The 15485-nt window shown below is 57.3% G+C and overlaps 1 protein-coding gene and 1 non-coding gene across 6 annotated transcripts in view; both read right to left on the bottom strand.

Annotated features, from left to right (window-relative positions):
- ADD1 (adducin 1) overlaps nucleotides 1–13582 on the bottom strand; it is a 49125-nt gene extending 35543 nt beyond the window's left edge. For all 5 annotated transcript variants that reach the window (XM_037530748.2, XM_037530750.2, XM_037530749.2 and 2 more), the window contains exon 1: nucleotides 13511–13582. The gene's annotated coding sequence lies outside the window, so the exon portion shown is untranslated. The remainder of the gene's footprint in view (nucleotides 1–13510) is intronic.
- On the bottom strand, nucleotides 10200–10363 carry LOC119230240 (U1 spliceosomal RNA). Its single transcript, XR_005121702.1, has one exon. It is a non-coding gene; the product is annotated as a U1 spliceosomal RNA (small nuclear RNA).
- Nucleotides 13583–15485: the final 1903 nt, after the last annotated feature.

Below are 15485 nucleotides of genomic sequence, written 5' to 3'. Positions count from 1 at the left end.
CAGCACCAGCACCAACCGGCACCGCTGAGGACAAGCGCCGACACGCAGGAGGGTCACAGTGCCAGTATCGCTGTCAGACCCCCGCCTTCACCCCTATTGGCATGTGAGCCCCAAGGAGGCCGGGGACTCACGGTCTCAGCCCCTGCTGTGTCCACCGGGCCAGAACCTGACAGCCCCCCACGATACTCAGCAGGGAACTAACGCCCTCGGACTAGTCGCACGCCAACGTGGGCTCGCCTGGCAGGGAGCAAAGTCACCAGGCTGGCAGGCCCCGGAGAAGACAATGGGCAGACCCGGGCACTCGGGCACACCCGAGGCCCGCAGGCAAGCGCCGAGGGACGTCGTGTATGGGGCTGGTCTTGTGTCTTGAGCTTCATGTTTCTGAGAACCACAAAGTTGGCATAAAACACGCTGCAGAAGCAGCCTCCAGTGGCTTGGACTGGGAGAAGCCAGTGTGCGCAGCTGCCGGAGGCAGGCAGAGCAGACAGGGGAAGCCGAGCCTCCAGAGGGTGCCTTGCTGGGCAGCCGGATGCACTCGAGACCCGCCGACAGCGTGACTGCCAGCGTGACGCGGTGGCCTGGCCTCTTGGTCCCATCCCACCCGCTCGGTCAGCACCGGCTTCAGAGGAAGGAGCCCTGAGCAGCCAGAGTCCAGCTCAGTCGGGCAGAAAGCCCCCTGCGCCAGGCGCTCCGACCAATCACACCGCAGTTTCGAACACCTTGGGCACAACGAAACCTCACCGCCAACAGCACCAGGCACATGAAGGCCTGCAGTTAGAACTGCCCAGAAGGCCCGCGCGTCCCTACGTCAATGCTAACTCCTCTCAACATAAACCCCAAGTTTAAAAAAGCATAAGCTTCTTGAGACTGAGGGAACCCCGTTCTTGCAGACCCCACTCCTTTAAAAAAGAAAGAGCCGCCCATTACTTGTCTCTGAATCCTTGAAATCATGAGGTTAGATTAAAATTCTGGAAATAAAACCTTGCAATTCAGGTCAGAAAGCAACCTGCAGACAGAGGGATGCACATACCTCACACCGCTGCCGGCTGGCCGGCCCGGACACACTGGCTGCGCACCACGGAGGGCCCTCGAGATCCAGGGGACACGGAGGAGCATGCCCACACCGGGGCGCCCGGCACCCTTCCCAGAGAAGAGACCTGTACGCGGCCCTGCACCGGCCCTGAGCACCGACTCGGCCTGGCTTGCAGACCAGCGCGTGACCCGCCGTCCCGGGAGGCCGCCCCGCGCCGCCACGGCAGCTGGGGCCCACGTGGCCTGACCGATGGAGCGACATGGTTCAAAGAGCAGGTAACACACTTCTCCTCGGTTCCTGGAGCAGGTAACACACTTGCTAGGATCCTCACCAGCACCCAGGGCTCCCCTGCAGCACGTCTTCCCCGGCCGGGGGGACGCCGGGCACTCAAAGGACACGGCAGGTGAGATGAACAGCCCAGAAAGCGGCCCTGTGGGGCAGGCCGTGCCCAGGCCGCGCTCACCAGGCAGCTGAATGGAACGGGGTGGCCCGTGCAGGAAGTGGGGGGGCACCCCTCTGCAGTGCTCCTGGGGCCTGGAGCCCCTGCCTTCTGGGCTTTTTTCTGGAGAACAGGTGAGGGCACCTTTCATGGCCATTTCCACCTGCAATTTCCCAGGGGGCCACTGATCGCCTGTCTCTCTCTTGCATGTCTCTCTCTCTCTCTCTCACAGTCGTGACGCACTCACTACAACTCTGAAGCGAGCACAGTACACCTACTGGCCTATGCTCAGGGCTCCCAGAGCCTTCTCTCCCGTGAGCAAGGGCCTGGGCGAGAGCGTCTGTGCACACACAGCCCTCGTCCTCCACGCGCACTGCTGCTCAAGTGGCCCAAGCAAGTTTTAGGCTGTCGGGGTCTCCCTGGAGGCGCAAGGGGTGAAGACACAATAGCCTCTGCGGCGCGAGTTCCATCCCCGGCCAGGGAGCTGCCACAGGGCGTGGCCGACCTCTCCTGTCTCCCTTCTGCTCCCCTCAGGAGTGTGTTTCAGTCTGCCTGTTCTGCTCCCCGCTCTGTTTCTGGGGAATCCTCTCACCACCCCCCACACCTCTGGCCTGTACCCCAGCAATTGTGTGCATAAATAAATAAATCTTTAAAAAAAAAAAAAAATCCTCTGACAAACGTTTTATTTTGCCTTCTCCCGTGGCTGTAATTGTAGACATTTCCCTGTAATCCCCTCTGGACTTGGACGGCGTTTCCATCTCTTCAGCAACAGCCCCCTCCGGCGGCATCTTCGCGCCCCAGCAGCACCCACTGACTCCAGGCAGCACCCCCATCCCGCCACTTGCCTGTGGGACGTCGGGGCACGTGGTTCCTCATGGAACCCACGAGCCCTGCCCAAGGCTGCAGGGAAGCACCCGGCGTGACGCCTGGCACCCGGGTCCTAGTAAGACGGCGTCTACTAAGCTAAAGGCTGAGAGATCGTAACAGGGACTGACTGAACGGTTCATTTCAAAAACTTCAAGAACATCATTTAACAAGCTGTTATTTTAATCAGCAATAACTTCCTATCAGAATCGCCTCCCGCCCCGTTTACATTTTAAGCACAACTAAGTGCCCCACCTGAGTCAGCACAGGCCAGACCCCAGGGGCGGCCCCCAACGTCACCCCACCCCGGCTCACTGAAACAGACTTGGGTGTGGTTCTGAAAACTGGGAGAGGCAGCTAGAGATAAGCCAAATGAACCACTCCAGGAACTCCAGCGCACCCTGCCCTGTTTACATTTCCATCTGCCTGACTGCACTGCGCCCAGGCCGCCCCGACCCCTCCTGCCAGCGGCCGACCCGCCACCGCCCACCAGCCCAGGGTGGCCCACCACCTCATCTGCCCCCCCAGCTTCAGCTCCACCCTCTGTAAAATGGGGATGATGCCCTCCTGGCCGCCCTGACCTGAGACTGACAAGTCGGCCAAGTCCTGGGGGCACCGGACACACCCTGAGCAGCCCCACAGGGACCAGGGCCACTGGGGAGAGACTGATGTGGGGTGGAGGGGGGAGGAGCAGAAGAGCATCCTGAGGAGCAGGAGCGGGTCTCCTGCTGCACCCCAGGCACTCCCATAGGCCGGTGAGGGGTGCCTCCTACAGACCCTCTGCTGCAGTGTCTCCCTCAGCCCTCCTTTTCAGGTACTTACAGGAGAATCTAGTTACCTTGTCTGGGCTCCCGTCAAGCAGGACTTTTTTTTTTTTTTTAAAGATTTATTTATTTATACACACAAGAACTGGGGTACAGGCCAGAGATGGGGGGGGTGAGAGGATTCCCCAGAGACAGAGTGGGGAGCAGAACAGGCAGATCCACTGAAATCCCCTGCTGAGGGGAGCAGCGGGGAGACAGGAGCATGGCTCGTTCCAGCTGTGCCTAACAGAACCCCCTAGACTCAACGTGCCCCTTATTTGCGAGGCCTCACCACTCAAACCAACGTCATCTGCAGATAAGAAATACTTGACACCAAGCCCCGCCCCCGGTAAGCGAGCAAAGACAAACTGTCAGGATGAGACAGGAGCCGTGGGAACGGAGTCCCTCTCACAGCAGCAGGTGTCACGCACCGCACCGCACCGCAGAGCTGGGCTCCCTGGCCAGGGACCGAACTCAGGCCGTGGTGGCTCTGGACAGCTTCACAGCGCTACGTCCTAGGCCCCGCGCCACGGAGGGGAGGGAAGGGGCAGGGGGCAGATTTAAACTAAGCTCCTCAGAGTAAGAGGAGACAGGGCCGTGGGGGGCAGGACAGGGTACAGCCCGGAGCTGCGAGCCCGCTCCCCGCCTCGACCACCCCCCACACCAGGGAGTCCAACCCACAGCCCAAGGCAGCCTGGGACCACCGCAGGGGTCGCCGCAGACACCTGCATGTGGGGAAAGTCACGCAGGTGGGCGCGGGAACGGGGGCATCTCTATAAGAGCGACTTGGACGTGGCCAGGGGACACGAGCGCTGGTATCAAGGGGCCCCTGCGCCTGAGGACGCGGCAGCAGGCACTGTGCAGCTCCAGAGCCGGGGGCCGCGGCGGCTCCTGACAGTGAGGAGTTGCAGAAGTCACCCAGCGGCGACAGAGTGACAGCGCGCGTGCAGGACGAAGCGCACGGGACAGTGCACTGGCACCACGCCTGCCCCACCACCGGGGGCGTGCCGAGACGAGACTGCAGTGTGGGGCGCGGGCCAGTCCACCCTGGCCCCTGGCTTCCTCACCCGCAGACGGGCCCGCAGCACACCCCAGCAGGTCCACACGGCATGGCCACGTGACCACACCACCACTGACACGCACCACTAACCGCTGCGGTGACTGGACCGGCCCCACACACACAACCAGCTTCATCCAGTGCCCGTGTCAGGCAGTGGGCACCTGCTCAGCTTCCTCCACAAGCTCACAGCCAGATGCGCCTTTCCAGATGCCTCCCCTGCATAGCCTGCCCCTTCGGGACAGCCACCAAGCGGCAGCAGAGAACCATGTGCAGAGGGACAAGGCTCCATGCCCAAATGCTCCCCCAAACACGACCTTGACCTCTAATCAAATGTCACCTCCGAGAAGCCCACCTTGCTCTCCCACCCAAAGCAGGCCCTGCCCGTCCTTACCTCCCATCCCAGGTCCTGCCCGCAGTCCTCGCAGCAGTTCTGACTACCTGACACTACGGCACTTCTGTAACCCCTGCCTTCTGTTCCAGAAGATAAGTAGCCAAGGTGGGGGCAAAGAGTGTGTCTCAGTGCCTGCCCTGTGGCCAGGATGTGCCTGCGTGTGACAGGTGTCCCGCAAATACATATGAGGAGATGGAACTGACATGCAAGTGAGTAAAAGCCATAGAATTAAAATATGCCTGCAAAATAGCAAAATAACACTTTTGAAAGTTACTGTTGTGGGGCTTCCCTGGTGCGGCACTATCAAGCCACCCCCGGCAACTGTGGCCTGAGGTCTGAGTTCCGCCAGGGAGCTTACCCACAGGGAGCCCTCTCACCCCCCCACACTTCTGGCCTGTACCCCAGTTCTTGCATGCATAAATAGAGCTTTTTCAAGAATAAATTAATTAATTAATGCAGCCAAAGAAGAAGGCAACGCGATATAAAGGAACAAAGATCATGACAACAGATTTCTTTGCCGGAAATAGCAAGACAGTGAAACAACACCTTCAAATGAAAACTGAGATTTCAGCCCAAAGCTTCAAGACCCCCAATCCTTCGGCTCCAGTCTAAATTCTGGGCGCGCTGAGCTGCACGCCGCCTCTTGTCCCAGGCCGTCGCCTCGTCTGGCTAGCTCAAAGGAAAGGCACCCAGCCTCCCCTGACTTCACAGTACAATGTTCCACAGCCAAAAGGCACAAAATAAACATCTGCTGAGGGTGCACGTTAGGAGCATTTAAGGCAATACTGGCATGGCTCCCCTCTCCGTTTCTGCACCCAGGCGTAGTGAGTAAGCGTAGGATAGCGCAGCGCACCTGCAGGATAAGGATTTTCAGGCTTTCCTGCCCTCCTGCCATGAGGACTGAGGCCTGATGATGGAGCACCGGCATGTGTTTGTTGCACTGCTGTAAGTTGCGTTGTTTACTTCTGCGAGCCATGGCAGCTATTGATATATTCGCCAAGAGAAGCAGAGGCTGGAGACAGAACCGGAGTGAGAAGGGGAGAAAGAACGCCAGAGAACCCAGAGCGAACATCTGGCACAGGCTGAGAGGCCAACTGGCCTCCTGGCCCCCCAGCAGCCCTGCCGGCCGTGTCCCTGGTTGCCGCACTGTATGTAGAAGCCTGAGAAACCTACCGAGGGCTCCAGGACTCTCCTTTACCCCGTCTGCTCGGATCAGAGAGAACCAGCTCTGCCCTTCCTGCCGCTACAGCACCCTTACGGTGGCACCGACAAAGTACTTTTTCATGTAAGCTTCCTGCAAACACTACAAAGCAGGCGAGGAAGGTATGACCCCACCCACTGGGTGAAGAAACGAAGTTCAGAAAAAGGGAAGTGACTTGCCCAAAGGCCTGTGGTGGAGGAAGGGAGGGAGGGAGGGGGTGGGAGGACAGCCAGCTCGCTCACACCTCACCTCACCCCCCAGGAGCCCTCTCCTCGCCAGCTCAGGAGAGTTAATAAGCAGCAGGGTGTGACCGGGTCTTTCTGACTCCAAGTAGCTCTATTAAACCACAACTAAAATATATTACAGGAAAAACATAAGATACAAAAATTCATTCTGGGACAGAACTAGAATAATGAAGTAGAAAATTCTACTCAAGGTAAAACGAATTTCTTTCTTTTTTTTTTTTAAAGATTTATTTATTTATACAAGAACTGGGGCACAGGGCAGAGGTATGGGAGGGTGAGAGGATTCACCAGACACAGAGCGGGGAGCAGAACAGGCAGACAGACTGAAGACACTGCCGAGGGGAGCAGCAGGTGAGACAGGAGAGGTCTGCGCACCATGCGGGACCCTCCTCCGGTGGCCGGGGAGCAGCCGGGGATCGAACCGGCTCTGCAGAAGCCGAGGGCAGCTTCACAACCCAGCGCTCACCCGCTGCGCCAACGGGGAGGCCCATATATGCTTTTTTTTTTAAAGATTTATTTATTGGGCCTCCCTGGTGGCGCAGCAGTTGAGCACTGGGCTGCAAAGCTGCCCGCAGCCTCTGCAGCACCGGTTCGATCCCCGGCTGCTCCCCGGCCACGGGAGGAGGGTCCCGCATGGCGCGCAGACCTCTCCTGCCACGCTCGTTGCTCCCCTCAGCAGTGTATTTCGTCAGTCTACCTGTTCTGCTCCCCGCTCTGGCTCTGGCGAATTCTCTCACCCTCCCGCGCTTCTGACTGTACCCAGTGCTTGTATAAATAAATATTTAAAAAATAAAAATTAAAAAATATATATTTATACACACAAGAGCTGGGGTACAGGCCAGAGGTGTGGGGGATGAGAAGATTCACCAGAGACAGAGTGGGGAGCAGGACAGGCAGACTGACTGAAATCCACTGCTGAGGGGAGCAGCGGGAGACAGGAGAGGTCTGCTGCACCATGTGGGTAGCTCCCTGGCCGGGGATCGAAGTGCTGCAGTGACTACAGCAAGCTTCACAGATCATTTCTTAACCCCTTGCGCCACCAGGAAGGCCCAAGAAAAAAAATATATTATCTACTTAATTAGACTGTTCACCATGGAAAGAATCTCCATCTATGCCTTCATCCCAGCCTTATAAAGTACAAGAGCAGAGCATCTAAAAACAAGTGAGGGCCTCCCTGGTGGCACAAGGGGTTCAGCACCGCACTATGAAGCAAATCCGCAGCCTCTGCAGCAACCCACACGGAGCAGCAGACCTCTCCTGTCTCACCCATTGCTCCCCTCAGCAGTGTATTTCAGTCACTCTGCCTGTTCTGTTCCCCACTCTGTCTCTGGTGAGTCCTCTCACACCCCGACCCCGCATCTCTGGCCTGTACCCCAGCTCTTGTATGCATAAATAAACCAATCTTTAAAAAATAAAAATAAAAGAACTGTCACGAGGATTAAGTGAGATAATACACAGAAGCACAATGCCTAACAAGTATTTAAGAAGATGAAAACTCAAAATTATAAACTAAATTTTAGCAATTCAACATTTAACAGCATATCTCTATTTCTCAGTAATCATTTAAAAAGAGCTGGAAAAATCTCAAAGGAAAATCGTGAGGCACTTAACCACGACCTACGTACCCAGTAGTAACGCCACCTCCAGAATGGCGGTCCTGGTCCATGCCAAGACTGGTTAAACGGGGGCCCACTTCTAAGAGCAAGGCCAAGGGCAGTCAGTGGTTATGAATCAGGGATTCATCTGAATTGCCTGGTCCAAGGTCAGGGTTCAGCAGGCTGAAGGGGTAGGGATGCATGTGTAAGGCACTGCCATAAAACATGACGACAAAAGCTTTAGCCAAAAATCACTTTTCCTGCACAGCTTGACATTCTTTTCCTTACTCAACTACCAGGCTTTCAAGGATAAATTCATGCAGAGGGAGCAACATGTAATTCCCTAAATCAAAAAAGGGCCAGGCAAGTTCTAGGAAGTCCTCTGGAAATGCAAAATAAATGAGCAAGAGGAAGAAAGGTAGAAAATAAGCTTGGAGATCATGGTAAGAAATCTGGATTTCGTTACGGGTATAATGGACTTTTTTATTTTGTTTGCAGACATACTTTATTCTGAGTACATCATCCAATCACGGGGCCACACACTGGTCAGTCTCCCACCCTCCCTCCCAACAGCCATATGGCCCCTTAGAAGCAACCACCATCTGTCTTTGAAAGGTCTTAAGCAAGACAGAACATGATCCAATTTAAATTTTATGTATTTATGCATGCAAGAGCCGGGGTACAGGCCAGACGCACGGGCGGGGGGGGGGGGAGGTGAGAGGATCCACCAGAGACCGAGTGGGGAGCAGAACAGGCAGACTGACTGCAACACACTGCTGAGGGGAGCAGCGGGGAGACAGGAGAGGTCTGCTGCGCCATGTGGGTAGCTCCTGGTAAATCACCCTGGCTGATGGGCGGAGAATGAGCAGGAAGGAAGGGCCGGGAGAGACCAGCTGAAAGCTGGCACAGTCCGAGAGACGATGGCAGCGAGTCTCCGGCTGTGACCACGGAGATGGGACAGGAGGACTGATTCACAGTGGATTCCGAAGACAGAACTGACCCAACTGATGTGAGCAAATCAGCATTAATAACCACAGCTACAGACATTTCTTCACAACCTGTAGGTCTAATATTTTACACTTTAAAGTTATTATGTCTCTGGGCCTCCCTGTGGCGCAGCGGTTGAGCGCTGGGTTGCGAAGCTGCCCGCAGCCTCTGCAGCACCGGTTCGATCCCCGGCTGCTCCCCGGCCACCGGAGGAGGGTCCCACATGGCGCGCAGACCTCTCCTGCCGCCCGCTGCTCCCCTCAGCAGTGTGCTTCGGTCCTTCTGCCTGCTCTGCTCCCCGCTCTGGCTCTGGTGAATTCTCTCACCCTCCCGCGCTTCTGACTGTACCCAGTGCTTGTATACATAAATAAATAAACAAATCTTTAAAAAAAAAAAAGTTATATGTCTCAAAGTCCAGTGACTATGTATATGGCAAGAGAATAAAGGGTAAAGCAACAGATTATTAAAATTTGATGTTAACAATCTGATTAACAATAATGAACTTACTATATCAACAGGTAATCTATTTTACTTCAGGAGTACCACTTCTGAAACCAACCCAAGTGTGTTCATCTAACTAAGGAGCTATAACGGCAGCTGTTTTAAAGAAGAAAAATGCAAAACTGATACAGGGATGGAGGGTTACAGGGACGGGCGGTGGTGATGGCTACACAACAGTATGACTGATGCGTCCGAATTATATACTTTAAAATGATTAAGATGGTAAAATTTTATGTTGCCTCTATTTTAGCATAATAAAAAAATTTGAGCACATGGTGGAGAAATGTATCTAGTCCACCACTATTTATCTACCAGAGCAGAGGGATGAATGTCACCACAAACAGGAGATTAAAGAGCCATCTATGGAGACTGCAGGGAGGGAGCACGGAGGCTGGGAGCAGAAGCAGCAGGCTCCTCTGCATGCGCCTTGTCTTACATTTACACGTTTGATTCTGAAAGCTTTTTTTCTTTTAAATAAAAAACCAGGACCTCCCTGGTGACGTAAGGGGTTAAGCACCGCACTGTGAGGTAATCCAGCCTCTGCAGCACGAGTTTGATCCCCGGCCAGCCAATTCGATCCCCTCACCACAGGGCGCAGCAGACCTTTCTGGTCTCCCCGCTGCTCCCCTCAGCAGTGTGTTTCAGTCCTCCTGTTCTGTTCCCCACTCTGTCTCTGGTGAATCCTCTCACCCCCGCATCTCTGGCCTGTACCCCAGCTTTTGTATGCTTAAATAAATCTTAAAAAAAAAAAAAGTTCTATAGGGCCTCCCCGGTGGCGCAGCGGTTGAGCGCTGGGTTACGAAGCTGCCCGCAGCCGCTGCAGCACCAATTCAATCCCCGGCTGCTCCCCGGCCACCAGAGGAGGGTCCCACATGGCGTGCAGACCTCTCCTGCTGACCTCTCCTGCCGCCCACTGCTCCCCTCAGCAGTATACTTCATCAGTCTGCCTGTTTTGCTCTCCCCTCTGGCTCTGGTGAATTCTCTCACCCTCCCACACTTCTGATTGTACCCAGTGCTTGTATAAATAAATAAATAAATCTTTAAAAAAAAGTTCCATAAAACAAATAAATAATCGTGTTACCAGGGAGCGCGCGAACGCAGTCCCCCACTACCACAAATCATGCAGGCAAGTTTCCCACATTTGGGGACATGGCAAGAGTCAGCACACCCGGAGTGCCATGGACAAGCACCACCCTGGGAAAACCATCTTTGTGATCATGGTATCTCCCCTGCCAGGTAAGCATGAAAGCTTTTTAATATTTTACCTAATTAACAAAGCTAAAATTTAAAAAAGCAATCCCCAAATACTGAAAGCTAAATAAAAAAAAAAACAAAAGAACTCTATGCCCAGAATCACACTCCAAGGGACTTTAATCAGTAATGGACTCCACATCCCTAGCAAGGACGCAAAATCCCCTCTCAGGGCCTCCCTGGTGGCGCAGGCAGGTTGAGCGTTGCGCTGTGAAGCTGTCCACAGCCTCTGCAGCGCGGGTTCGATCCTGGCCGGCAAGAACCCCACATGGCATGGCAGACCTTTCCTGTCTCGCCTGCTGCTCCCCTCACCAGTGTATTTCTTCAGTCTGCCTGTTCTGTTCCCCACTCTGTCTCCGGTGAATCCTCTCACCCTCCCATGCCTCTGGCCTGTACCACAGTTAGCTGGTTACCCTAGTGTATCCTTCTGAGGCTGAGAGGCAGCCGTGTGTGATAAAACAACGTGCAGCAGAATCAAGACGCCTGTCTCAGAAGAATAAAACATTGCTGTGAGATCTAGAAGGGAAAACAGAACCCTGTGGTTTTGTTCGACCAGCTCAGGACAAGTTCCCCAGTCTCTGCACGCTGACGGAGAGACCAGCCAAGTCGGGCTGCACAGCCCCAGGGCCCAGACTGCAGGTCAGTCAGTACCATTCTCCAGAAAAATAAATCAAGGCCCTGGGCCTCCCCGGTGGCCCAGCGGTTGAGCGCTGGGCTGTGAAGGTGCCCTCAGCCTCTGCAGTGCCGGTTCGATCCCCGACCTCCCCGACCTCCAGCGAGGGTCCCACATGGCGCACAGACCTCTCCTGCCGCCCGCTGCTCCCCTCAGCAGAGTGCTTCAATCCTTCTGCCTGTTCTGTTCCCCACTCTGGCTCTGGTGAATCCTCTCACGCTCTCGCACTTCTGACTGTACCCAGTGCTTGTATAAATAAATAAATAAATAAATAAATCTTTTAAAGTCTGAACTAAATAAATAAATAAAGGCCCCTTGAAGAAATAACTGGCTCCAGGGTTGGAACAGAAACCGTACAAGTTGAGCCTAATGTAGTTTGTTATACCACAAAAAGAGCCACGGGAGGCCAGTAGATCCGTGCCGGCAGCAGTCAGGAGTCACCCTGAGCAGACCATACTGGACAAACATGAGCCAATCTGAGCACCAATAAGGACAGTGTCTAGTGGGCTGAACCAAAGCAAATGATTTTTTTTTAAAGTTACTTTAAAAAAAAGATTTATTTATTTCTGCACACAAGAATAGGGGTGTAGGCCAGAGGTGCGGGGGCGGGGGGGGGAGGAGAATTCACCAGAGACAGAGTGGGGAGCAGAACAGGCGCGTTGACTGAAATCCACTGCTGAGGGGAGCAGCAGGGAGACAGGAGAGGTCTGCTGTGCCATGTGGGCTGCTCCCTGCCCAGGAATCGAACTCATGCTGCAGAGGCTGCAGATAGCTTGATAACAGCACTGAGACTGTAACCCTGTGCCACCAGGGAGGCCCTCACTGACTACTGCTTGAGGATGCCAAGTCATTATTTTGAAAACTAGTAAATAATAGAGACTAATTAAGAATTTACCATGCCTTTCCTAAAAGAGCTGTAATTCAAAGTAATCAAATAAAGGAGTGAAAATTTCTCTTTAGAGAAGTATTCCACTAATATGTGAAGTAAAAGAATTAAAATGTCAACATTTTTCAACATCTAGCGAAACTGAGTGACGAGAACTAAGATTGCTCATCAGTCTGCCCCCTAACCTTCTTGCCCAAAATAAATCAAATCTTAATAAAGCACATCCAGCCCGCACGAGATCACACTTTTAGATCTAACTACCAATTTACAGCAACTTCCGGGCAGTAAAATCCAGACTGTAACTCCACAGGGCAAAGCGTGGAATGTCATAAGTAAGTTGAAGGAGAAGAGCAAAGACGGGGCGGGAAGCCACCGGTTAAACGAAGTCTGCAGGGACGGCTGCCCTTCGGATGCGGCCCAGGCTGCTGGGGACACAGGAGACGAGAGAAGGTTAACGCGGAGTATCTGGAGGCAATAAAGAACTGTTTCTTGTGGAAGTGGTATCTATGCTTTTAAAAGACAGAGTCTGCAGGGCCTCCCCGGTGGCGCAGCCTCTGCGGCGCCGGTTCGATCCCCGGCTGCTCCCCGGCCCTGGAGGAGGGTCCCACATGGCGCGCAGACCTCTCCTGCCGCCCGCGGCTCCCCTCAGCAGTGTCCTTCGGTCCTTCTGCCTGCTCTGCTTCCCGCTCTGGCTCTGGTGAATTCTCTCGCCCTCCCGCGCTTCTGACTGTGCCCCGTGCTTGTGTAAATAAATAAATAAATCTTTTTTAAAAAACAAAATGAAATGAAATGAAAGACGTCTGCAGAGGCCCAGAATGAAGAGCCCGCGGCCGCCGCGCCGCGCCGCGGGGCCGGTCCACAGCTGAACGGCGACGGGCGGCGCGGGAGGCGGCGCGGGAGGCGGCGCGGGAGGCGGCGCGGGGCTGGGCTCCCGGGCGCCCGCAACTTCCTTCGCTCCGCGTCAAACTCCGTACGACGAGGCGGCAGGAGGACGCGCCGCGCGGGCGGGACGGCCGGCGCGCGCCAAGTCTCTCCGGCACCGCTCGAGCCGCGGCCCGGCCCGACGACGCCCGGCGGGGGGCGAGGAGGCGCCGCCGACTGAAGCGGCTCTGCGGGCGCGTCGCGGGGAACCGCAGGCGCGCGCGGCCGGGGGGGGGGGGCGGCGGACCCCGCCCCGGCAGGCGCGGCTGGGCCCAGAGCCCCGCACAGGCCCGAGGGGCGAGGCCGGGCTCGGGCTCTAAACCCCAACCTGCGGCCGAACCGCGGGCCCCGCCGGCCGGCCCGCGCAGCGCAGGCCCCGCGCCCCGCCCCCGCCTCCCCCCGCCCCGCCGCCCCCGCCGCCCGCGCCGCCCGCAGGGGCAGGGGACGGGCCCCGCCGGGCCGCGCGGCCTCCGCCCACCGGGGCCCGGGGCCGCAGCGGCGGGCGCGGGGCCCTGGGAGCGGCGGCGGGGCCGCGGCGCAGGGGCAGCCCCGAGGGGCTGCGGGGTCCCGAGAGCGCGGAGCGGGGCGCGGGCCCGCGGGAGAGCCGGACCCGCCGGGCCTGGGCCTCGTCGCGCCGCCGCCGCTCGGCGCGGGCCTCACCTCGCGGGAGAAGGTCGGGCCGCGGCTCCCGGGTCTGCTCGGCCGCCCGTCGCTCGGGTGGGCTCGGCTCGCTCGGCCCCGCCCGCGCCTGCGCCTCGGCCCGCGCCTCGGCCCGCGCCGGCCAGCTGGGTGCGGCCTGCGCGCGGCCGCCAAACACGCGCCACCCCATAGGCCCGGCCCGCGCCGCGCCGCCCAGCAACGCGCCCTGCGATTGGCTGAGCGCGGCCGGGTGAGCGCGGCGGGGCGGGGCCGGGGCGGGGGCGGGGCCGAGGCGGGGGCGGGGCGGCTCTCGGGCCCCGGCTCCCCGCGGCCGCCCCCGCCGCGCCCCGCCCCGGCCCGCCCCGCGCCCCGACGGCGGGTCGCGGTGGGCAGCGCGCGGGCGGGCGGCGGGAGGCGCCCGGGGCCCGGCGGACGGCGGCGCAGCCGGGGCGGGCACTCCCCCGGGCCGACCCGTCCCCAGCGCCCGGGCCGGGGTGGGCGCAGAGCGGCCCGCCGCCCCAGCCGAGCCGAGGTGGCCTGAGGGAAAGGCAGAAAAACAACAGACGAAGGCGGGGTCCACTGCACGGGGTCGATGCCCCCCAGGGAGCTGCCCACTGGGCGCGCCGGGCCCTCCCGCCGCCCCGCCGCCCCCCAGCAGGGAGCGCCGGTCAGTCTGCTGCTCTGCTCCCCGCTCTGAACCCCTCACCCCCGCGCCTCTGGCCTGCACCCCAGTTCTCTGTGCATAAATAAATCTTCAAAAAATAAAAAAAGAAAGTTCTCTGACGGTGGACAGATGGCCGAAGAGCACATGAGAAGGAGCAATAAGCACTGGGGAGCTGCAAGCCACAACCACCACTGGACACCACTCTATGTCCACTGGGGCGGCCTCTGAAAAGTGTGGCGAGGCTGGGGAGAGACGCAGCCCGGTGGAAAGGGGTATGGCGCTTCCTCAAAAAGCTAAAGAGTCGCCATGGACCCAGCACGCGGATCGGATCACAGTGCCGTGGACACCAAAGCCAGCAATCCTGCCCCTACTCCCGGAGGCTGCCCGGAGAGATGGAAACAGCCTGACAGAGACGTGTGTGTCCGTGGCGACAGCAGGAACAGGAGCCGAAAGGCAGCAGCGACCATCCTCAGGGCACCTGCCTGGGCAGACAGAAGGTGTCTGTCTCCACACAAGATGACATTGTTCAGCCTCGGGAGGAAGGACTGGCTTCGCCAGCTGTCAAGACAGAGCTGAGCTGCAGTAACCAAAGCCTCTTGACACTGGCGCAGGCGTAGACGGGTGGGTGAAACAGCACCGAGCCAGACGCACCTGCACGGACATGGGCGCGGGCCAGGGGACCGGGCCAGGCAGGTTATAAATAAAGGCTGCGGACATAGGTCTGTGGCCACAAGGGGGACGGGGATGAAAGCGAACCCTCCCCTCGTACCACATGCAGAAAACCAGAGTCAGAGAAGATATTGGCAGCGCAGGTGACTGGGACAGCAAGACTAGAGAAACCCGTAAGAAAACAGGAGTCATAAGAAAACAGGAAAATGGGCAGAAGACAACATTTTGGAGGAAGCAAAATCAAAATGGTTAATAAACACATGAAAATGTGCTCAACTTCATTAGTAATTAGCTGGATGCAAATTAAAACCATCATCACACCCACCAGATTAGCAAAAAACGAACAAAGTGTGACAAAACCGAGCACTGGCGAGGACGTGCAAGCCAAGGAGCCCCGCTGCCGGTGGGAGTGCCAGCTGGAACAACCCTGCTCCTGGAAATCAGCGCACCGTGTCGCCCTGGGGCCCAGGTTCAGCTCCTGGGCCGGGCCCTAGGGCCACACGGGCACCTGTGGCCTCTGTCGGCACCCCAGGTGGGGCCAGACCTGAGTCCTACGGCCACAGGAGCCCAAACAACAGCCGCTCCCAGCCATGAGCTTGGACAGACCAAGGACGCCCCTGTGGGCAAATCAGAGTTGGAGCTAAAGCAGCCACCCCTCAACTC

This window comes from Talpa occidentalis, unplaced genomic scaffold (assembly GCF_014898055.3).
Source record: "Talpa occidentalis isolate TD23 unplaced genomic scaffold, MPIMG_talOcc4v2.1 talOcc4.6, whole genome shotgun sequence".
Taxonomy (NCBI): domain Eukaryota; kingdom Metazoa; phylum Chordata; class Mammalia; order Eulipotyphla; family Talpidae; genus Talpa; species Talpa occidentalis.
The sequence above is the reverse complement of the archived record's forward strand: the minus strand, read 5'-3'. Positions and strand labels throughout refer to the sequence as shown.